The sequence below is a fragment of the Peromyscus californicus genome, unplaced genomic scaffold (genome assembly GCF_007827085.1).
Source record: "Peromyscus californicus insignis strain IS unplaced genomic scaffold, ASM782708v3 Scaffold_8__1_contigs__length_139910024, whole genome shotgun sequence".
Taxonomy (NCBI): Eukaryota; Metazoa; Chordata; class Mammalia; order Rodentia; family Cricetidae; genus Peromyscus; species Peromyscus californicus.
This window is the reverse complement of record NW_026294606.1, coordinates 78,297,025-78,307,346: the sequence shown is the minus strand read 5'-3', so window position 1 is coordinate 78,307,346 and position 10,322 is coordinate 78,297,025. Positions and strand designations below refer to the sequence as shown.

The 10,322-nt window shown below is 44.2% G+C and overlaps 1 long non-coding RNA gene across 2 annotated transcripts; it reads right to left on the bottom strand.

The window, feature by feature from the left end:
• Window positions 1-731: 731 nt before the first annotated feature.
• Window positions 732-9,867, bottom strand: LOC128104419 (uncharacterized). 2 transcript variants are annotated; one of them, XR_008215994.1, is made up of 2 exons: window positions 8,839-9,867; window positions 732-3,444 (listed from the first exon to the last, which is right to left on the bottom strand). It is a non-coding gene; the product is annotated as an uncharacterized LOC128104419 (long non-coding RNA). The 2 variants fall into 2 exon arrangements; XR_008215995.1 differs by having other exon boundaries at window positions 732-2,996.
• Between the last annotated feature and the right edge of the window lie 455 nt (window positions 9,868-10,322).

The window sequence follows — 10,322 nt, the reverse complement described above, 5'->3', positions numbered from 1 at the left end:
CCAAAATTTAATTATTTGGCATTTTGTTACATTTTCTTATTATCTGCACTTTTCTATTGTTCTTTATTGTTGTTTGTTTTTGAGACAGAGTCTAACTAAGTAGCTTTGGCTGACCTGGAACACTCGATGTAGACCAGGCTGGCCTCAAGCTCACAGAGATGCACCTGCCTTGGTCTCTCCAGTGCTGAGCTCAAAGACTTTGAACCTTGTCCAGCTTATCTGCACTTGGAGGACATACTATATATGCTGGAATTCCTCTATGATGTGGACACCCCATATGGTTCCCCTAATCAGTGTGTGGTGACATCACGGTAGCATTTAGACCGACTTGGATTCATGGATTGTTTGATTTGTCAAAACAGCCGATGGAAGGAGTGTTGATGCTGATGAGAGTTGAGAACATGCCTGTCTGGTTCACACTGTGAGCAGCACAAGAACTGACAGAATATTCTCCCAGTACTCCAAGACGGTGACGTCATTCAGCAGGGAAAGACGGATCACCCACAAGGGAAGTGCTGACACATGCCTTAATTGTCCTCTTTTGTTTTCTTGTTGATGCAAATGAAATATCCGCCAACATGCATGCCAGATTACATTCATTAATCAATTGTAACCGTGGGATGGCTGCAGGGACAAGAATTTTTGGGAAAAGTCAATAAAAACACCAAGAATAAATTGTTCATGTGGAATTTGCCATAAAGAGTGTTATAAATAAAATATGCATCACTAAATTCATTTATGTATGTGTATTTTGTGCTAGCTATTAAACAGCACATTTCTGGAAATGTAAATGTTAGTAATCAATGTTAGTTGCTTTTGCTATTAGCAAGGTAATAGAATTATTACAGCCACAGAGGAGCAAGGAAGCACTAGAACATGGAGTTTTGCTACAATGAAGCATGATACGTACACAATGCCACCCACATAGGAGGACTGGGGTCTGTTTACTCAGTATGGACTACACAACATGCTCAGATATGATTCACAGAGTCAAGGGCCTTCATTCATCCTGACAAAGAGTAGAGGTTTGAAATCAAGTCCCACCCTGCTGCTAACCTTCAGAAGGGCGCAGCTATGTGGTTACTTTTAGCAATGTTAGTGTGGGCGTAGAAATGAGAGGAAACTTGGGAGGCCAGGATCCCTTTCTTCTGAAGTTCGTAGGAAATGGAATAAGGTGCTAGACTTAGCCAGCTGTGAGGGGTCTGATCTCAGCTAACTCAGAGGCCTGAGAGTTCCAAAGCAAATCGTCCAGTGGGGACGTGTTTAGGAGGGGAGATTACAGATCACTTTTAATGAGAGCAGGGGTAGGAGAAGAGCGAGGACACAAAGAGGTGTGCCTGTCTGGGACGCTCTGACCGATGCAGGTGACAGCAAGAACTTCAGGTGCCCTCGTGGAGCACATCATCAAGATGCCCATGCAACAGTACAGCTTTACGAGGATGTTAGGAATTCTTTGTGAAGGTTAAGAAAGCTGCTCAGGAGAAGGCACTTCTGAACGATAGCCAGAGTCCCAGCAAGCAGTGCTGGGTAAAACAAGGCAGAGATGGATGGATCCCAGAGCCAAGGAAAGCCATGGAAATAAGGCAGCAGTTCAGATGGGCTCATCTCCAGACCAGACCGACTCTGGTGCACTTCTCTCTCTAGAAGAACCTGTCGACAGAAACCCAAAGCATGTCCCTGATGCTGGGATAGGAGTGCAGAGAGCATCCACAAGCATCAGTTTAGGAAGGAAAACTCTCGAGCATGGTGCTGGGCACATGTAATCCCAGAGCTAGGGAAAGTTGAGGCAGGATGACTAAGTTTGAGCCAAGCCTGGGCTGCATAGTGAGGCCCTGAAAAAAAAAAAAAGATTTGAAAAATATTGTAATCAACAAAGTCTTGTATGAAACTGCATTCAATGTCTTAGATAACACTTAGCCCCTGGTACTTCTTGGTGTAATAGCTGCTACGAATATAAATAAATGGTTTCATGGGGGCTCTGCTGGTATTAACAAAGCTGACCGGTTTGCTGCGTTGCATACTGGATACGTCAGCACTGGAAAGATGTACACTCGGTGATCCTACACCATCCAGTGAAGACCAGTGTATGAAGACAGAGGAATGAAGGTAGTTGTAAGCTCTCTTCAAGGTGCAAGGTAGATTTTAATTTGCAAGTTAAGGATGGAAACTTTGACTTCTACTTGCCATGTTCTGGTGTAGTATGAAAGAACGCTGCCTACGATGATTGGGGAAAAGTGGTTTAAACACTCCTCTCTCTAGCTACAGGAGGTTAAAGGGCCCCAAACAATCAGAGCAACAGATCAAACAATGCTGAACTAGATCCGACAACCCCTGGCTCCTGTTGGCCCAAGTATTAATGAACTTTAGAGATTTATAAAAGAATAGCTGTGTTGTTTTGAAAACATACTTATTTTCATAAGACACGACCTGAACTAGATTTATTTTTTATAGTATTTTAAGCTCTGTGTCTTTGCTTTTAATATGATGAACAGCAATAGATAGAATCCAGAGAAGCAATTTTCGTCCTGAGCAATCTCACAGTGTAACCCAGGTGACCTGGAGCTTGCAACATCCCTGCCTCAGCCTCCCAAGAGCTGGAATCATAGGTGTCAACTTCATGGTGTGAACAACTTCGTGGTGTGAACAACTTCATGGTGTGAACTTCATGTGTGAACAACTTCATGGTGTGAGCAGTAGTCTTTTTTTTCTCTCTTCAAGGTCTGATCATTTATTTGTTGCTTTTAGATTTGTTGGTTTTTTATTGGATTCAGAAGGTGAAGCTCTCAGGGAGGACAGCCTCTGTCTCTTGGCAATCCATTACTGGTGTTTTCTTTGGCTTCCTTCATTCACTTGGCCAAAAGTCTAGCATATTCTACAGCCTCCTCCTCATTTTTCTTAGTGTGTTGTAACAAGCTGCTGCATCTTGGCTGCTTTGGTCCTGGGCTCCTTACCCTCTTTGTTTAAGGGCTTTCTGACCACATACTGGTGGACATCATCTGTAGAGAGATTGGAAAGCTTTCAGACTGCTGGCTCTTGTGGGCCCCAACTGCTGAGCACAGTGGTATCTGTCAGTCCAGGATTTTCCTTCTCTCCTTTTATCTCTCCCACAATAACCAATTTGAGAGCACTCAGCTTGGCATCCACAATTCACCCCCTAACAGACTCACACTTCTTCTCTCTACTTCTCCTTGGTCTAGAATGAGAATGCCCTTCATTCACCAGTGCTCTGCAGAGGGTCAAGACACCTGGCTTTATGGGAAAACCTTGCTTGTCATTCCCACCACTGATTCGGACCACATGACCCTTCCACTCTTCACCTAGAGTATCAGCAGCTACTTCTTCTCATGGAAAGCATGACATCTGTGGTCATTGTCCACTTCTGTGAGTTCCTGACAGCTGGTGGATGCAAAGAGATAGTCAGCTTCATCTTGATGCGGCTGACACCTAGGAGGTCCCACGAGAAAAGAACTGAGTGGTTTTTTTGATTTTTCTTAGCATTTTCATCCTATTTAATTTTTACAAGCTGATTTTAAAATTATTTTATTTTGTGTGTATGAAGTACATGCCTGTTGCCTATGGAAGCAAAGGGAGGGCATTGGCTTCCCAGAAACTGGAGTTAGAGATGGTTGTGAGCTGCCATGTGGATGCTGAGAACCAAACCCAAGTCCTCTGCAAGAGCAGAAAGTGCTCTTACCTGCTGCACCGTCTCTCGAGCCCCAAATAAGCTATTTTTCTAAGTGATCGTGATGCCACTGACTTGAGATGACACCTTTATCATATACTGAATTCTGTGCATATTTTGCCTTTGGACATTTTCTCTGTGCCATTGGTCTATCAATTCATGTGTACCTGTTGAAATTTGAGGTATAGTTTTACTGACCTGCTTTCTCCTTTCCTGTGATCCCTCCTTTCAACAACCGCCTTGGTTTACTTGCTCATACTTTTCATGGGAATTTTGGGTATCACAGGTCAGCTTCCCTTGTATGCTTGCCTCAAACAGGGGAATGTGTGTCTCAGCCTGAGTTCTGCTGCCAGCTCAGTCACCAGCTAAGATGGCTATGATCAGGGCTGCAAGAAGGAAACATTTTCCTGGTTCCTGCCAATGTGACACAAGATGTGGGAACTGAGTAATCTGCGGGTGGTGTCATCCTGTATAAGTATTGCTTTGTTTGTATTATGGCAGCAGAGGGTAAAATTAGAATACAGTATTTATTATTATTATTGTTATTATTATCATCATCAAGTTCAATGTAGTTCAATGAAGAAGTTCCACCAACCAAAATTCATAGGAGCCTGCTTCTTGAGATGGTTCTGTGTTCTCTTACTTGACCAGTATCCTGCCCCACCAGGTAGTTACTGTCTAGACTGAGAGATGACTTTGCTCTGATAGGCTCCGAGAGAGAGAGAGAGAGAGAGAGAGAGAGAGAGAGAGAGAGAGAGAGAGAGAGAGAGAGAGAGAGAGAGAGAGGAGAGAGAGAGAGAGAGAGAGAGAGAGAGAGAGAGAGAGAGAGAGAGAGAGATTGTGTGTGTGTGTGTGTGTGTGTGTGTGTGTGTACACCACAACATGCATGTAGAAACTGGAGGACAACTCACCGAAGTCATTTCTCTTCTTTTACCACATAGGTTCTGGGGATGGAGCTCATGTCCTCGGGCTTGGTGGCAAGTGTCTTTACCTGGTGAGCCATCTCACCAGCCCTGCTGTCATTATTATTATACCATCCCTCTCATAGGTTCTTCTCTGAGGTAGGATGAGCCAGGACTAACCTTCTTAGGCTTCAGGACATAATTGAACTTCACAGAGAAGGACATCTGAAAGACCCTCCCTGCTGACATCAGACCATGTGGACCTCTTGGGGCCCTGCCTGTTATCCAGCTCTTCATAGACTGGTTTGACCAAAACTTTTCAAACAAGTGTGATTGAAGTGTAATGATCTAGTCCCCAACTGTGATAGCCAGCTCTACTGTTAGTCAGGAGATGACTTACAAAGAGAAAGGATGATCTTGACTCGCCATTGTGAGGTCACAGTTGGTGGTCAGCTGGCCTACTGTCTTCGGGTGTGCATTTATTTATTCTTTCAGAATAAATATTAGAAATAAAACCTTCCCATCTGAAAAAACTATTTGGGGCCTAGGGAGAAGGTTCAGTTGATAAAGGGCAGGCTACATGAGAATGAGGACCTGAGTTTGGTCTCCAGCACCCACTTAAGAAAAAAGAAGAAGAAGAAGCTGGGTGTGGTGGCATTCAATAGCTGAAGAGGTGGACACGGGCAAATCCTGGGCCTAATCAGTAAGCCTAGTGAGAGACTCTCTCAAAACCGTGGTGGATGGCTCCTGAGCAATGATGCCTAATGTTCTCTGGTCTCTCAAGTGTGTGTACACAGCTGTGTGCACACACTGTCCTTCCCCACACAAAATATTTATAATAGAGCGTTATCTCAATTGGTGTGTGTTCATAAATTCAATTTCTGAAGGCAAAGGGACATAATATTCTGTTTTCATTATCTTTGAGTGAACTTATACTTGGGTCTAGAGCACTTGAGGCTTTTCATGTTGACGTAGGATTTTCTTTTTCCTCTTTTTTCAGAGTTATGTTCTCACCATGTAGCTCTGGTTGTCCTGGAACTCACTATATAGGCCAGGCTGCCCTTAAACTCACTTGGGAGGCCTGCCTCAGTCTCCTGAGTGCTGGAATTAAAGTTGAGTGCCATTCCGCCCAGCTAACATAGCATTTTCTTCTTTCTTTCTTTCTTTCTTTCTTTTTCTTTCTTTCTCTCTCTCTCTCTCTCTCTCTCTCTCTCTCTCTCTCTCTCTTTCTTCCTCCCTCCCTCTCTCTTTCTTTCTTTTTTTTTTTTTTGAGATAGGGTTTCTCTGTGTAGTTTTGGTGTCTGTCCTGGATCTCACTCTGTAGATCAGGCTGGCCTCCAACTCACAGAGATCCACCTGTCTCTGCCTCACGAGTGCTGGGATTAAAGGCGTGCGCCACCACTGCCCGGCTAACATAGCATTTTTAATGACGTACTCCTGTGTAGTTATGGGTTGGCATAACTAGCACAGAGCTGTTAACTCAGTTAAAATGTCTACATTCTGCTCAACATTCAAAAGGAAAGGAGAGAAGCATCTCTTGCTACATGAATACACAGTGTGCCGGCTTTTCTGCCTCCCCTAAATGCAGTGACGTAGTGCCATATCTGTTGTCAAGAAGATGCATACTGTCTTAGGGTTTCTATTACTGTGATACAAAACACCATGAGCAAGGGGAGGAAAGGGCTCATTTCCGCTTTCTACTCATTAATGGAGGGAAGTCAGGACAGGAACTCAAGGCAGGGACCTGGAGGCAGGAACTGAAACGGAAACCCCAGAGGACCACTGCTTACTGGCTTGCTCCTCATGGCTTACTTAGCCTGCTTCCTTGTATACCCCAGGACCACCTGCTCCAGGGTGGCACCATCCACAGCGGGTTGGATTGCCCCATATCAGTCACTAATTAAGCTTTCCACAAGGCAATCTGATGGAGGCATTGTCTCAGTGTGGTTCCCTCTTCCCAGATTAGTCTAGCTGATGTCAAGTGGACAAAAAGAAAGCAGGACACACACTGTGTTCTCCAAGATGTCAAGCCTGCTTAAAACTTTATAATACTGTTTTCATTATTGGGCTGCTTAAACTTTTTCTCTTAGATAATGGTATATTTTGTTGAGAATAATTGTGCTGTCAGGTAAAGGAAAATAATCATTAAACACTGATGCTATCTTCTTGACTTGTCTAATTTCCCCGGTTCATAGCGCACTGAGGCTCGGCTGATGAAATCAAGCAGGAATGGTAAATTGCCTGTCAGAGCCATTTGTCTGCTCTGCTCATTATCTTTGGTACTAAACACACTGAGATGACTGCATACGTGTGTCTGCTTCTGCATGCGCGTACACACGCCTGTGTGTGTGTGTGTGTGTGTGTGTGTGTGTGTGTGTGTGTGCATGAACACATGTGTATGTATGTGTGTGTGTGCATGAACATGTGTGTGTGTGTGTGCATATGTATCTATTTTAATTTTAAGGAATGTAAGACAGTACCTGGAAATATCTCTTTGCAGAAGGAAACTTGGTATATATAGCCTAAAGCTAGCCATGCATAACTGAGTTCCACATTCAAAACTGATCATCAAGTTCAGTTCTTTTAGCTTTGATGGTTTCTTCTGATTGTCACTGTTTTTCTTTTTTCCTTTCCTTTTCTTTTTTTCTTTTTTCTTTTTTTTCCAGACAGGGTTTTTTTTGTGTGTGTGTATAACCTTGGCTGTCTTGGAACTCACTCTGTAGACCAGGCTGGCCTCAAACTCACAGAGATCCACCTACCTCTGCCTCCTGAGTGCATTGTTTTTCTTAAGGAATTCTACATATATGCATGAACACATTGCTAGGCCAGGCACCAAACACAAGGTTTTCCCTGTTCTTTACATAATCGAAATTGAAAAACACATTGTCAAATGTACTTAAAGCTTTCTAAAGCACAAAATAGAAACTGTAAATCAACTCCATAATAACTAAATTTTTTAAAAAAAGCTTAGGCAACACTGCCTTTGGATGCAGAGATAATGACAAAAATTTTAAAACATTTTTAAGATTATTCATCTTAAAATTATAGTCAGTTTTCTGTTAAGGTAACGAGATGCCTGATGCCATCAACTCATTAAGAGATTATTTTTTTGTTTTTGAGTTTTAGTCAATGATCAGGTAGAGTTGTATTCTGGGGGCCTCTGTTGAAGCATCTCCCATAGTAGGGAACCTCTGGTGTCACCCAGTTCATGTCATGAAGCAGAGAAGGGGGAGACTTGGAGTCACTGAACGTGGATCCCTCCCCCACAATTAATTTTGGGGCCACCTTCTGTTCATTGACATCTCTGTACTCTTAAAGATGGAGAAATCATCACAAGTGCTCTTAGAATTCTGAACGGCTCAGCAGCTGTGGATACCAGCTGCTCCTCCAAAGGACCCGGGTTTGATTCCTTCAAGGCCGCTCACAATCATCTGTAACTCCAGTTCCAGGGGACCCAGCTCCTGTTTCTAGCTTCCACAGGCACCAGACATATCTTACATAAGTTAAATAAATTAAAGAAAAAAAAGAATTCTAAATACCACAAAAGGGAGGGACATCACAGCCGGCCTTGTCTCTAAAATCCCAGGCAGAAGGGAGAAGGTGGAGGTTGCAGGCTTTGGTCGGGACCAGCAGAAATATTATTTACTCCTGCCAAGGTGTGACTATTTCAGAGACTTCTGCATTTGTTTTCTTAATTTTTTTCATTTATTTTACATCCTGACTGAAGCTTCCCCTCCCCCTCCTCTTGTTCTCTCCCTCCACCTCCCCTCTCCCCACTCCCCCATCCACCCCTCCTCTATCTCTGTTCAGAAAGGGTCAGGCCTCCCATGGGTACCAACAAAGAATCTACCCTGTTACACGATTTCTGGTCAGGAGAATAGGATTTGAGTTGTGACTCAGGCCCTGGGTGGAGACATTCTAAACTGCCATTGTCCCCTCCCTCCCTCCAGAGTTCACCCAAACCTGCTTGCCAGTCACCTGGGTGGGAAGCTGTATCTTAAAGAAACATGACTTGCTAGAAAGGGTATTAATGTTGTCTCCTTGGCGGGCTGTGTGTTTACAGACCGTGGACCCCCTCCCTCAGTACAGTTTCTTATGTCTTCCCAGCTCAGCCGGCCTGCTTTTCTGAGTTCTAACTCAGCAAACATAGCTTCTACTCTTCCCTCTTCCTACCTTTCTTTTCAGACACTGGTCCAAATCCTAAGTCTACTTGTTCTGACACTGGGCGCCCCCTCTTTAAAGAAGTCTCCTCACCAAGCTGGGTGCAGAACTCCAAGGCTGAACCTGCCCACTTCCTGGTCTCTAGATCAGACAGCATGGCTCTTCTCTCCACCTGTGCGGCTCCCTTTTCTCCGCAGCATGCCTGCAGTGCTGTTTTAATTTCTCAAACTCGTTCAATCATGGAGTCTGTGTGTGTTTTAAAGTTCTCCTTTCTGGGAGACTAAGCACTTGCAGAAGAGACCATTTCCTGGTGACAGACTTAGTGGCTCCACTTTCTCTGGCCAGCCAGGCCCACCTCTTAAAGGGTCCTCCCCTGCCCAGCATGCACACAGGGGACCAGACTTCTCACGGGGGTGGGGGTGGGGGCCTGCTTTAGGGCACACTTCAGATCCAAGCTATTGGAGAAGGCTTGAGATGATTTTTAAAACCTTCCCTTAGTATCAGTTCCTTCCTGCCTGATCTTTCCACATTGGAGGACTCTTGCCCTGACTCCATTGTGGAAGACAAGAGTGAAGCCATTATGAAGCAAGGCAGATCATAGGCAAGACAGATGGTCACCAAACTTGCGGGAGAAGCACTGTGAGGTGACAGGTCAGGATGTGCTGTGATCTGGGTGTTGTTTAACTGTATGTGTCCCAGGGACTATTGTGGCTGAAGCCTTGGTTTTGCAGATGTTGCTATTGGGAAGTGACAGAATGTTTGATAATGAGGTCTGGTGAGGGTCCCTCAGTCCTTGGGGCTGTGTCCTTCCATGGGACTTGTCCTTCTTTCTTCCCCAGTTCAAGAGGGGCCTCGTGTCCTCATACATATTCTTTCCCCTGTGTGCCACCATCTGTCCTCACCACAGGCCACACCAAGTGAGGCTACCCAGTCTTGGACTTCAAACTAAAGACGTCTTTTATCTTAGTAACTCAAACTGGCTTTCTCTACTAAATCTGGGTTCTTGCCAAATTACCTTCACAGCTATGCTCTGGTGAACCCTGAGTTCTCCTGGTGATTTTGGAGGGTCACAGATAGAAGAGGATCTCTGCTGCCCAACCAAGTGGTCACTTCCAAGATGGATGCCTGGCCCCAGGGAAGTCCTGGGTGAAGTAGCACCCCAGGGCAGGCACAGCTGCAGGGTGTGTCGGTAGCCAGGTGGTGTACACCTGTAATCCTGGTACTGGGGAGGCTGAGACAGGAGGGCTGTGAGTTCAAGGCCAGCTGAGCTATATAGTCATATCCTGTCTGTGATGTGATAACTAAGTGAGTAAATAAGTAAATGGTTCCTGAGGCAGATGGAGTATATGCATATTCCACAGTTTTTAATTACAGCTGAAGTAAATTGCTTGCATTTTAAAAAGATTTATTGAAAGAACTTAAGAAACTAAACATCAAAAAAACAAACAACCCAGTTTTAAAAAATGACCTTTGAGATGAAGCAGAACGTTCTTAAAAGAAGAAATACACGTGACTAATAAACATTTTTTAAAAAACATACTCAACATTTTTAGCCAGCAGGGAAATAAAAATTAAAT